The sequence below is a fragment of the Ipomoea triloba genome, chromosome 3 (assembly GCF_003576645.1).
Source record: "Ipomoea triloba cultivar NCNSP0323 chromosome 3, ASM357664v1".
NCBI classification, from domain to species: domain Eukaryota; kingdom Viridiplantae; phylum Streptophyta; class Magnoliopsida; order Solanales; family Convolvulaceae; genus Ipomoea; species Ipomoea triloba.
This window is the reverse complement of record NC_044918.1, coordinates 22,311,361-22,326,506: the sequence shown is the minus strand read 5'-3', so window position 1 is coordinate 22,326,506 and position 15,146 is coordinate 22,311,361.

The window sequence follows — 15,146 nt, the reverse complement described above, 5'->3', positions numbered from 1 at the left end:
GGGGAGGGGGTTGTGGGGTGGGGCGATTAATTTGCAGTCAGATGTTAAATATAGCAGACAATAAAGCAATAAATATAGAAGCAGCCTTAGCTTGCAGATGGAGATGGTTGATTATTAATTATGAATACATTCATTAACTATTAGCAATAACGGTTTAACGCTTCATTAACTTTTGTGCACCGGCCGTTATTGAAACAAATCTATTACGGAGTATTTATTAGGTTCATTTATGATATTTTTATCAATGAGTAACGCCTTCACAATATAAGGTTTACGTATGAGTTTAGCTCACTTGTTCAGTAGTTAGTACTTAGGGTGAGAGACTAAGGTTCGAAAAGCAACGACAGTATGAGATTATGCTTAAAGTGGGCAATCCTTGTGCACACTGACAATTTGACCCTGTATATTGAGTTACTGACTTATCGTGGTTTACATCATTCTAGATGCTCTATTGGGCCGGGGTGTGGGGGGCTCTTGGGATTGGAGTTTCAACCTTTTGGGATAAGTATAAGGGGCTCCTTGTGCACAGTAAGTAAAAATCTAACCTATGTTGATTAGTTAAGTCATCATGATTTACGTACCCCTCTACAATTCTCTCAATTCAAGGTGTGAGGGCGTATAGGGTAGATGATTCTACATTTTGTCACAAGTATAATGAAATTAGATAATTCTTTATGAGCCAAAGGCCTTGCGGTTGAGCGACATATATAGCTGTGACTTCTCAAATTAGAGGTCTCAGGTTTAAACCTTGGTATGAGGGCATTTTCAACTTTCTTGAGAAAGTATGTCTTGTATGAACAGATACTACATTGCAACCAATTTTTGTATAAATATTTTATTCTTTTTTATAACAATAAATTATACGAAAATATATTTTGATTATTAATTATTCTAAAGTAAATTATAAATGATGAATCCATCTGGGCATATCAATGGTTGATGGGGCCATGGGGGTTAAAAAAAATAAAGGAAAAGGAAGTCGAGTCAATTTTATAAATATTTTAAATGTGAAAATTTACAATAATTATAAAATTAACTTCAATGTTATTTTTACTAAAAGTCTTAGTCATTGAGAAATCTTGAAGAACGAATGCGATTAGATCTCACTTTTTACTCAAGAGAGTTACGTTACTTTCATTTCAACCGCTCCATATACACTATTAGTTTTAAGTTGGGTCCATTCCTTTTTAACTAATCAGTTAGAACTACACAACCATTTTAAATTTTATTAAATTATTAATTAGCTAGAAAGCTTAGTTATAACTGGCACAAAAGATAGGTACGTTTTTTGATAAGAATTCATGGATTTATAGAAAACCAATAAATATGAGATGATTTGATTATTAGATTGGAGTGAAGTTGGGTCTCTCAAGGTTAGTTTGGGCTACTGCATTTAGTTTCACGTAGTGGATCCGTTTCACGAAAGGACAAAATCCAAATATAGTATTATAAATGAAAAGGTTGTTATAATTTCATTACTATGCCATTAATTGGTTATCATTATTTTTATAATTTTTTGTTTGTTCTTTGAAAGATTAGAGTTAATAATTTTTTAAAAAAATAAAAAGACAAAATAAATAATAATTCATGATATTAAAAAAAAAAAAAAGTTAATTCCAAGAATGCTCTCTTGAGTATTGACATTTACGATAAATGGTCCATTAACAATTGATTTTGTTCCAAATTTGATCATCCTATTAAATATTCATTTAGTAAGCGTTAAATTTAAGGATAAGAATCTAAACATTAGCTTGTTACTGAATTGAAAAAATTGGGTTCACAAACTTCATAGCATTCGCCATTACTAGCCTGGGAGTGTGAAAAAACATGTTGATGCATATGTCAATTTGGACAAGTCCCAAATTTGAAGCGATTATATCATTTATTTCCACACGCTTAAATATGCAAATCCGTAGAGGTGACTTTACTAGTTAATTTTTATATTTTTACCATACCCTTCAATTTAACGCATATTAAATGAATATTTAACCATAGATCCATTTTTGTAACAAAATCAATATTCAAGGGACCGATTATAATCAAATTGAAAGTTAAGAATAAAAATTAATAAAAGTCAATAATCAATTGACCATTCCAAGAATTAACTGTATAAAAAAGAAATTGTGAACATTTAAAATCTAACTCTTAATTTTGATAACCTACATAATATACTTGCTAATAATTGAATTAAATATCACTAATAAACTAATAAGTATTAAATTACTTTTTGTATTATAACCTAAACAATAAAACTCATTGAAAATTGAATTAAATATCACTACAAAAATAATAAACGTTAAATTAAATTATTTTAAATAATAAAAGCTTAATAAAGTTAAGAAAAAAAAAATTATTATTATTATTATTATTATTATTATTATCTATATGATTTAATTTTTATATTTAATAATATATATTATATTATTGATTAATGATATCTTTGAGTTACACTAATTCATTTGTTATCATCATATGTCATTGTTTTTTTTTTACTCCGTAGTAATCTATTTTATTTTTGTTCTTTTAAAAATTAGAGTGGATAAATTAATTTTCAATAAAGAGTGGATAAATTAATTTTTTTTACAGAAAATATACATAACAAATAAATAAATAATGAGAATATATACATTTAAAAGAAAAAAAAAATGGATGTTATGTGTTGGCATGTCATCTCAATTTTCAAAACCCACATAATAAAAGTCACTAATTAATAATTGAAATAAATAGCACTGCTAAACTAATTAATATTAAATTAGAGTAAATTGTCATTTTAGTCCTTGACTACTGGGTCTTGTTAATTGCAATCCACGACTTTTAAAACTGTTAATTTAGTACGTTAACTATTTAATTTTTATTAATTTTAATCACTCCGATCAAATTGTCGCGAAAAGTGGCCGAAAAGTTTGAATGGATAAAATCTTGAGGGCAATTTAGTCATTTTCTCCTCTTTTCTTTTTCTCCGTTTCTTATCTTCTATGCGGCGGAAAAAACTTTTTCTTCTCAGTTTCTTTTCTTCTTCTCCATTTCTTCTCTGTTGCTCAACATTCAATTGGACATAACATAGTAAGAATGACCCACAGGTACGACGACTTCTAACGCTGGCGTGGAAATTTCTCTGGAGCAACAACGCGCACTACTCTGGTTCTTTCTTTTGTTTTCTTAATTTGTGTTGCAATATGATTCTTTATACTCGTAATTAGCGTTCTTTCAAATTTCAATTCCAATTTATTATGTAACTGTGTACTGCTAATTACTGAGGTTAGTGCATTAAGTATAACACTAATTGCGAAGCTTAATTATGATACTCATTATTTGGTGATTGAGAATGACGTCTAAGCTTCAGCAAGTTTCAGAAAAAAATTTCTGGCGCGTAGAAGAAAAGAAACATAGAAGAAGAAAAGAGAAGGAGCAAATGACTAAATTGTCTTAAAATTTTTATCCATTCAAATTTTTCGGCCACTTTTCGACGGCAATTCAGTCGGAATGCAGTTGGAATGATCAAAATTGATAAAATTTGAGTTAAGGTACTAAATTAACAGTTTTGAAAGTTGTGGATTGCAATTAATAAGATCACAATAGTCACAGAACAAAAATGAGAATTTACTCTTGAAAATTAATTTATCTAATTACTATAACCTATATAATAAGAGTTACTAACAATTAAATTAAATACTACTATTAAACTAATAAATATGCATTAAATTAATAAGCTTATGACCGCACTCAAAAAAAAAAAAAAAAAAAAAAAAAGCTTATGACCAACTTAGAGCAAGTATAGGCAGCGTAAGTCTTGAAAATTTTGTAGCGTGATTTGAAGGCTTAAAGCAGCTTAAAGGCATGTTAGCGTGAGTAATATGATTGGATCAGTTGAAATGTAAAACATAAAATGTAAATATTTTTATAGTGGTTCAGCAATCGTCTACTCCATTCTTCTTCTTTAACTCTAAGTAGGTTTTCATTAGTATTGTTAACAAATACGGAGTATAACTATACAAGTGAACTGATCACACAGTGTATCCACAAAACACTGTTGATCACAGATAGTGTTCCCATGACTTTTATATGTCCTCCGTTCTTGAACACTTGATCTCCACTCCAAGGGTCACCCACAAAGTCACCTTGAGCCGCAGATCTTCAACCACAAACTGGGAAATGTGATTTTGGTTTGTCTTGAAAGACAGAGATGCACTGTGAATCTGGATGATTCATGAAGCTCTCAAAGTTGCTCTAGAGTATGAATTTTGAAAGCTTCTAGGTATCTCTCTCTTGAGTTCAAAATGCACAACAATTCAGCTAAGACAAACTTGCAATGGACAAAAATTGGCAACTTTGTATGAGTCTGGAGTCCTCTATTTATAGGTAATAGAGATGAGGGTAAGCAAGTAATTTTTCAGAAATTTGAATAAATTTGTTGCTCCCAATGTGACAGATGTCCAATTCTGTCACTGACTCCAACGTGCTACAATTGTACTTTTTGTCTTTGTCTGTAACTTTCATTGTCCTTTTCCTCAGAGTTTGTGCGATTTTGAAAAGGAATGTGTAGCAGTGTCATTTCTTCATCCAATGGATGGGAGAAATCAAGATGTCTTTATCTAACTGCTTCAAATATTCAACTGGTCTACATTGTTTCCCTTGATCATGAAGTGACTTATATAATTTGGGGATCCAGCTGGTTGGCATCTGATGATAGAAGTCTAATATATTGGTTCACTTTGCTAGTACACTCTGTTGGTCTACTTTCTTCAGTTAAGTTGTTTTATTGTAGCTGATGTTTTCTCAGCATTCGGATAATACATTAAGCTTATCAGCTTGAACACACTCAAGCTTAAATACATATATTTCTTAAGTAGGCACTAGATATGTGTGCGTGTGTGTTGGGATGAATAAATCGATTTTGCAAAATAATATATATATATATATATATATATATATATATATATAACAAATGGATTTAAATTTTAGAATATAATCCCACGTACTAAAGACAAGGAGAAGAAATGAAAGATCCAAGTCAAGCGAAACACTCTTTCCTTAAAACCGATTTGCTACCTCCTGAGAGTGTTAGGAGAGTTGTAGTGTCGATCTCCCAGGATAAAATGGATCAACGATACTATAGTTTGAGCACTCAAACTATAGAACTTCGGTGAACTAAAACAACAGGCTTAAACATCAAGCTATTTCACGGAATGCATGGGCTGAGTGTTTGGGAGAGAAGACAACGTTGGAGTGAAAATATGATTTTTCAAGTGTCTTAAATTCTGCCCAAACAACAAAGAATATATAGGTGATGATTAAAAACAAAGAATTTATGGCACAACCCATCTGAATTAATAATCGGATTATAACGTTTGAAAAGGTTATAGATATTATCAATAATGTTTGCGGTTACGAAATAAATATACAATTAATTCGTACCGACCATTAATAACTTGTTTCAAAATACCTTAGTGGCCGAGTAGTCCGTACGTCCGAATGGTTATTGATAGGCATTATTTTTATACTTAATTTAAATTGATCTTATAATAAATTATTTTTATTAACATTATATTTATTTTTGAACTTTATTCTATGTTTTGTACTAATATGCTAATTATTTAATAATTAAGTTAATGGTTATGATTAAGCATTTTTAGCTATTATTAGGATGGTATAAGTGAATAACAATTGTTATGCCGTGGACCCAGGTGCACCTTGCAAGGTGCACCTGGGTCCTTAAACGACGCCGTTTAATTGCTGGGTATAACGGTGCTGTTAGTGGCACCGTTATCCCCAGCCAATCAAAAATTTTTTTTTTAAATATATAAGCCAAATAAGTCTTCTCAAGCAAGTTACGTCTGCGTTTCTTCGCCATTTCAACAACGATTCCCTTCCTCCGCAAAGAGCATTTCGCCGCCGTTTTCCCGACATAATCGCATCGGCGACGCTCACTATAGCACTCGTTCGCCGGAAGTTTTTGCAACAACACTAAGCAGCAGTCTTCATACTATCATTGAAGCATTTTTCCTCCGCAAAGAGCATTTCGCCGCCGTTTTCCCGACATAATCGCATCGGCGACGCTCACTATAGCACTCGTTCGCCGGAAGTTTTTGCAACAACACTAAGCAGCAGTCTTCATACTATCATTGAAGCATTTTTCCTCCGCAAAGAGCATTTCGCCGCCGTTTTCCCGACATAATCGCATCGGCGACGCTCACTATAGCACTCGTTCGCCGGAAGTTTTTGCAACAACACTAAGCAGCAGTCTTCATACTATCATTGAAGCATTTTTCCTCCGCAAAGAGCATTTCGCCGCCGTTTTCCCGACATAATCGCATCGGCGACGCTCACTATAGCACTCGTTCGCCGGAAGTTTTTGCAACAACACTAAGCAGCAGTCTTCATACTATCATTGAAGCATTTTTCCTCCGCAAAGAGCATTTCGCCGCCGTTTTCCCGACATAATCGCATCGGCGACGCTCACTATAGCACTCGTTCGCCGGAAGTTTTTGCAACAACACTAAGCAGCAGTCTTCATACTATCATTGAAGCATTTTTCCTCCGCAAAGAGCATTTCGCCGCCGTTTTCCCGACATAATCGCATCGGCGACGCTCACTATAGCACTCGTTCGCCGGAAGTTTTTGCAACAACACTAAGCAGCAGTCTTCATACTATCATTGAAGCATTTTTCCTCCGCAAAGAGCATTTCGCCGCCGTTTTCCCGACATAATCGCATCGGCGACGCTCACTATAGCACTCGTTCGCCGGAAGTTTTTGCAACAACACTAAGCAGCAGTCTTCATACTATCATTGAAGCATTTTTCCTCCGCAAAGAGCATTTCGCCGCCGTTTTCCCGACATAATCGCATCGGCGACGCTCACTATAGCACTCGTTCGCCGGAAGTTTTTGCAACAACACTAAGTAGCAGTCTTCATACTATCATTGAAGCATTTTTCCTCCGCAAAGAGCATTTCGCCGCCGTTTTCCCGACATAATCGCATCGGCGACGCTCACTATAGCACTCGTTCGCCGGAAGTTTTTGCAACAACACTAAGTAGCAGTCTTCATACTATCATTGAAGCATTTTGAAAACAGGTATTTCTTCACATTTTTATATTATGGGATTTTAGTTCAAAAATTTTACGTTTTATTCAATATTTTGTGATTCTAAGTAGTTTAATGAGTTTCTGGGAGTAGATTTCTATTGTATGTAACATACAATGTTAATAGACTACTGCTTCTGTGAATGTCTAAATGCATAACATTGATAAATATAATTACAAAACATATTGCCCTTGAAATGTGCGAATGTGGAGTGTTGAAACTGTGAATATAGAGTACTGCTTCTGTGAATGTAGTGATTTGAGTGTGTGAATGCATAACAGTGTTGATATAAGTACTAATTTGAGTGTGTGAATGCATAACAGTGTTGATATAAGTACTAAACATATTGCCCCTTAGCATAACAGTGTTGATATAAGTACTAAACATATTGCCCCTTAAATGTGTGAATCTAGAGTTTGTACTAAACATATTGCCCCTTAAATGTGTGAATCTAGAGTTTCCAAAATGTGAATACACAGTATATGGTATGTGAATCTAGTGTTACGAATGTGTGAATGTAGAAGAGATAGTAATTATATTACTGAACAATTATCACTGAAATGTGTGAATGTGTTGTTTTCTAACTGTGAATATAGAGTACTGCTTCTGTGAATGTCTAAATGCATAACATTGATACATATAATTACAACACATATTGCCCTTGAAATGTGTGAATGTGTTGTTTTCTAACTGTGAATATAGAGTATATTAACTATGAATATAGAGTTTTGAATGTGTGAATGCATAACAGTGTTGATATAATTAATAAACATATAGCCCTATGGTGTTTCTAGATTGTGAATATGTAGTATATCTTATGTGAATATATAGTTTTCAATGTGTGAATCTATAGCCCTGTGGTGTTCTGTTTTTATTTCTAAACTATTCATTGGTACAATTGGCAGCAATGGCAAATCCTAGCCGTGTGAACAAAGAAGCAAGGAAGACAAGAGCTATACTTAGCTCTCAAGCTGCAGAGGCAGAAAGTTCAGACTCGTCTATCCAAGCCGAAGTAAGAACAAAACAGCTTAATGACAGGCCATCTGCCGCTGAAAAAAAAAACAGGAAAGAGGAAAGCAGTGGAACAAGGGGAAGGTAGTGGGGCTGAAAGAGCAGCAAAGAGAAAATCTACAAGAAAAAATCCACACACAGATGAGGATGAAGCTGTAGAGAAACAACAAAAAACGTGGAATACAAGGATGAGCCCGAAGAATGTGGCTGAATTTGTGCAAGAGCTGACTGATGAACAGAAAAGGGCTGTGGAGGAGATCGGATTTGGAGGGATATTACACCTCCAACTAACAAAGAGTGAAGGCCCTCTAATGAAGTACTTGATTAGACAGTTTGATGTTTATCGCTCTGCAATCCGGCTTGAAGGGGGTGAATTGCTGCTTATAGAAGAGGATGATGTTCAAAGAACGTTGGGGATCCCACAAGGGAGCAAAGTGGTTGAGGAGGCCACAAGATTTGAGCATATGGCAGAAGATGGTGCTAGTGGAGCGTATGCCAACCTCGTGGCCTTATGGAGGGAGCAATGGGGAATTAATGGTAAATCCCCAATCACAACTTCAATGCCAGGGCAGATTCTGAAAAGAGGAGACCATGGAGATATGTTTAAACGTGACTTTGTCCTGTTTATAGTATCGGCAATGCTGTGTGGCCACCAAGATAGGTGTTGCAACTTTAGGATTTTAAAATCCTTGATAGACCTTGACCAGATCAAGAGCTACAATTGGTGTGCCTATACACACAAGTCTATGGTCGACTCCATTCAATCTTTTAAGAAGAATGACAAGCAATTCTTCACTGGACCGATTGCATTCATCCTAGTAAGTTCACTTTATTTTATGAATATATACTTGTCAGATTGTGAATATATAGTATTGAAGCTGTGAATATATGGACATGAATGTGTGAATCTAGAACAGATACTACTGTAATTATTGAAATATGTGAACAAGTATCACTGAAATGTGTGAATATAAACTTTTCAAACTGTGAATATAATGTATAGAAGTTGTGAATATATAGACATGGATGTGTGAATCTATAACAGATAGTAATATAATTACTGAAATCTATGAATATATACTTGTCAGATTGTGAATATATAGTATTGAAGCTGTGAATATATGGACATGAATGTGTGAATCTAGAACAGATACTACTGTAATTATTGAAATATGTGAACAAGTATCACTGAAATGTGTGAATATGAACTTTTCAAACTGTGAATATAATGTATAGAAGTTGTGAATATATAGACATGAATGTGTGAATCTATAACAGATAGTAATAGTGTATTGAATATGTGAATATACTGTACTGAATCTGTGAATGTGTGAATATGGGCTTTTCAAACTGTGAATAAACTTCAATTCTAACTCCCTGTCTTGTGCAGCTTGTGTACTTTGACCGAGTACAGTTCAAGGGGATGAGAGTGAATAGAATATACCCAACCATTGTTGGGTGGAGTGCTGAACTTGCTAGAAAAAAGGTTAAAGAAGAAAACAAAGCAGGGTCGTTTGGAAGGGGGACAGTGCTCCCTAGAATATCAAAACCTACTGATATTGTTGCTGCCACCTCCAGGCAGAATGATCAACCTCCTGTTGCTGCATTGAATATCCCATCATCAAGCGTAGATAGGGTGGCAGGGATCCTACAAAAGCTGGCTTCGACAGTAGGAGAGTTTGGTGAGGCTATGGCGGAAATTGGAAAGCAAGGAGCACCCGTAAATGTGATGAGGAAGACATTTTCGGGCTTATCTAACATGCTAAATGTTGCCAGCACCATAGAAGCCACTTCAACCCCAACATCCTCCCAGCTGGACGACATCTTCTTTGGTAGTGAAAGCTTCACTACGGCTGTGGATGCCCTTGTCGAAGCCTTTGAAAAGACAAGGAAACAAATGGACCCTAATGCCCCTTCTTTTGACTTGGGGCTATCTCAAGCAACACAGCCATCGGGCCAATTAGATGCTCCGACCTTTGATTTGGGGCTGAGTCCATCACCACCACCAGCACAGCAACAGGAGGGGGATTTAGGGCTGACTCCACCACCACAACCAGCACAGCAGCAAGGGAGTGATTTGGGGCTGACTCCACCACCACCACCAGCACAGCAGCAACATAAGGACAAGGAGCAGTAACAAGAAAAGGAGAAAGAGAAGGAGAAAGAGCAAGAGACAGAGGATGCTGCGGGGGAACCGGGGATTGATGCCCTGGTGGATAGAATTGCAGGGGAAGCCACAAAAGATGCAACTTTTTCAACCCCTGGTGTGACTAGAGTTCCTTTTCAAAGGGCTGATTCCCCTGTTGATGAATTTGATAGGTAATGGAATACTTTTACTTAGCAGAATCTAGAACTTAGACTACAAAGAATGATCTTAGTACTATGTTTTTGTCAATCTATAGAATGGCTGTAAAGTTAGCAATGAAGCCCTAAAATGTTATGAATGTGGACTATAAAAAATGTGAATGTTTAGTATGCAATATATGAATATAAAATTATAAAGCTGTGAATCTGTGACAGAGGTGACCTACTTATAGTGAATCTGAAGTCCTAAGATGTGTGAATATGGTGTTTAAGAACTGTGAATATGGAATATATAAACTGTGAATATACAACATTAAAGCTGTGAATCTGTAAAACAAAGGGAATCAGTTAACAAATTGTGAATATAGATATAACAGATTACAGTAACAATTTGTGAACATAGGGATCTAAAGTTGTGAAGAAAGCATTGGGACACCTAAAACTAAACACCTTTAGGCTAAACCTCAAAATTCTAAATTGTGAATATAGACCTCACAGACTGTGAACATAGAGATAACAAGGTGTGAATATAAGGCTCTATATTTGGTAAACATAAGCTTCTGTTTTTTGTTGATTAAATACTTCTATTATGTGAACACAGTGCATTAGCAGAGAGTGAATCTAATGTCGAGGATGTCATTACTAGAAAGAGGCCTCAACGAAAGTTCAAGAACATCCCCCTAAACCTACGGTCTCCATTCTGGAATGAACATGGGATGAAAATCAGAAATGCCACTGTCCCAGATAAACTCCTCTCGAACTATGCATTTGTAGAAGTTTCTGAGGAACATCCTAAAGAGTATGTTCCATCTAAATATTTATTAATTACTTACATTAATGTGAATTGGGTAAATTTTCTATTTTTTTTAATTTTAATTCTTTTTTTTGTGCCTTTTGTAGTGAATTACTTTTCAGCTTTCGTGACATTGAGATCACTAGGGATCACTTCATCTCGCTCAGTGTTGGCCAAGTTGAAAATATCTTCTTAGATGTATGGGCATTGAGGCTCTCAATGCTTGACAAAGAGCGTGCACCCGGGCAACCGAAGAGGGTGTTTTTCAGCACAATTGCCTACGTAAGTCCTTTTTGAATTTGTAAACGAGTATACTTTTTAAATATTGGTATAACTGTGTTAGCTTGGTTACAGATTCACACATTCATATTAGTATATTCACAGTTTCTATACTTTAAATTCACAATTTGAAACCTATACATTCACACATTACAGGGTACAAGTTGCTGGACTGTGTTAACTATTTTAAAGATTCACATATTATATACTCTATATTCACAGTTTATATACTATATATTCATAGTTTTTTTTTTTATCTTAGTTACAACTAGATCCCACCCACGAATGGATGAAATGTCTCCCGATGGAAAAAAAGAAACAAAACTTCTATGAACGGATGACATATGAAATTGAGCGCCTACAAAATTTGGACATAAATGATGCGGACCTGGTGAGTTTATCAACAACACTCAGTTTATCTAGTCACATTCAAGACATTAATGACACTGTTTTTATTTTCCTTTTTTGAACTTAGATATTCTTTCCAGTGTTTCGTCACAGGCACTATTTTCTCATTTGCATCAATGTTAAAGCCTCAAAACTTGAAATAATTGACAACAAGCCCTTAGTCCGTGGTGTTACCATGAAGGACAAGTATGGAGATTGCCCAACCCTCTTGGTAAGTTGATCACCAACTTGAGCTCCTTTTCAGTTGCTACATGTATGTGAATGTGTACTTTTCAAACCGTGAATATATAGTATATAAAGTGTGAATATAGAGTTATCAAAGTGTGAATGTATAGCAGATGTAATATAATCACTGAAAATCTAACACTGAAATGTGTGAATGTGGTATTTTCAATCTGTGAATGTAGAATAGATAATCTGTGAATATACTGTTATGAATGTGTGAATGTGTAACAATGGTAGACTTAAATATTTATGTCCAGGTTACAACTTTAAAAGAATACCTAGCACTGGGGTCATCTGCCCTATTCTGGAAGGTGGATGAGCTAACCATAGAGGTTGTGGACATGAGTTGGAAAGAATCGGAAAATTATATTGATTGCGGACTATTTGTAATGAGGCATATGGAAACATATAAAGGGACATTGAATAAATGGAACCCGGGATTCAAAAAGAAAGCAAGCTTAAATGTAAGTACACAAATACTAGCTTTGAATAATTTCTTATCTTTTTTTTTTTTGCTAGCATTGCAATAAAGTATTTATTTGATCTTGTATATTTGTAGGAAAACTTCTTAATTGGATTGAGGGCCAGGTACGCCGCAACAATCATAAGGTGGCGTGCCAACATATTGAAAAACATTGTGATCAAGAAAACCAAACTCTTGTACAACAAGAAATGAACAGCTTGTACTCAAATGTGAATATACAATAGTTCCTTGAATTCCTGTAGAACTATGTTGTAATCCTTTTTTCTACANCTTTGTTAGCTTCCTAGAAATTGAATGGTTTGTGGTCTCACTCCTTTGTGAGGATAAAATGCCACCAGAAAAGTAATCCTTGTTAAATGCGGGGCACCATTTTTCCCTACAATCGTACAATTTTTCTAACCACGGATTCTTATGACACTTATAGTCAATCACCATCCTGAAAATCATAAGATCACAAAAGGAAAAAATATACACAATTTTAGAAACTATATTCACAATCTGATAACTCTATATTCACAAATACACTCCTCTACATTCACAGTTTTTAAGATCTCTGAACTCAAGTCTGATAGACATTCACACATTCATAACTCTACATTCACAAACCCTATACTATACATTCACAGTTTCAAACGTATACATTCACACATTTCAGTGATACTTGTTCAGTAATTATATTACTATATGTTCTACACTCACACATTTAGTACTCTAGATTCACAGCTTCTATACTGTATATTCACAAATCAATAAGTCATTATTTTACAAAAATAGTATTGAAAATTCAAACTCAAAGTGAATGAGTAAAGTACAATAACATACCTTGGCCAATACAACTCAAACTCAGCTTCGGTGTCTGTGTACTTCAACAAACAATTAAATAGATCCATGAAATTCTTATTGTTCCTAAGTGTCTTGATGTGCTTCTTCGAGTTCTCACCGATATGCCATATGCAAAGACGATGCCGTGATGTTGTAAACACTTGAGAGATGGCAGCAGCCATGGCTGTGCATTGATCAGTCATAATGGTTTGTGGACATTTGCCACCCATAGATCTAAGAAATGCTCTAAACAACCATACAAATGACTCTATCCTTTCGTTCATCAAAAAACCACACCCAAACATAATATTCATACAATGGTGGTTCATCCCTACAAATGGACCACATATCATGTCGTACTTGTTAGTGCGATATGTTGTATCATGCACTAACAAGTCTCCAAACAACGCATAGTCTCGTCTCATTTGCCCGTCCCTCCAAAAAAAGCTAGTTAATCTTGCATCATCATCAACTTCAAAGTCAAAAAAGAAGTCAGGCTCATTACACTGCCTCCTCCTAAATATTTCAATCAACGAATTCGAATCAGTTCCATCCAAACTCTTCAAAGAATCAAATGCCAATGAATTGTAAGCATCTCGATTGGTAAACCCAACGAGTGGAGACCCTCCTGACTGATGTTTCAAAAACCTTATCCCATCCGCTAAGGCAACCCCACTCTTCTTTAAGTCTCTTAAGTATGAAAGTTGATTATTTCCCACTCTTCTGTGCGAACGAAGTAGGTGACTCTTGTCTTTAGTGCTTAGCTTGTGGTTATGAGCTTTCTCGTGTTTTGTTACTGTCCACACCCCATTACCATCTACATCAAACTGAATATATGCTCCACACCCCGTCCTTAAATCAATCTTTGAATACGCCTTAACACCACTGTTTTTCTTGGACTTACTACCAGCCTTAGAGCACAAAAATGTCTTCATCTTAACATTTTTAGTAGACCCTTGGTAGCGTTGCTTACCCTTCCTCACACTAAAACCAACTCTAAATGCATAATCGTTATACAACTCATACGCTTCATCACCATTACTTACTACAATACCCACCAAATCTTGATCAACTGCACATATGAAATATAACCTCAAGTATGGAAAAGCATACCAAAGAAAACAAATAAAAAGCAATCTAATGGAAATATATTCTCTACTCAAATATATGCATTCACACATCAAAACTATATATTCACAAGTCCATACTCTATATTCACACATCAAACACTTACACACAACTACACATAAATCGTAAATCAATATGAATCACTAATTTTACTCTAAAAAACAATAAAAAAAAAACCTGGAATTGAAGTAGAATCCTCAACATTTATACAGCCTTGATCATTGCTTGTTGAGACAACAACTAAATCTGCATTCACTACAAATATAAAAAAATAAAACAGAGTATCAGGAAACAGTGTGAATCTATAGTTCTAAATGTGTGAATCTAGAACTATGTATCTGTGAATGTATAGTTGTATAAGTGTGAATCAAAACTCACATCCTAAATAAAAAAAAAACAAACATAAATCTATACAATTCATCAAACATGAATCCAAACTTAAAACCTGCAATCGAAGATGAGCCATCAACGTGTAAACTTAGTTGATCTACTGCCTCTGCCATCACTGCAAATATAAAAAAATAAAACAGAGTATCAGGAAACAGAATGTAGTGTTCGTGTGAATCTATCACTATGTAACTGTGAATGTTGTGTTAATGTGTGAATCTAT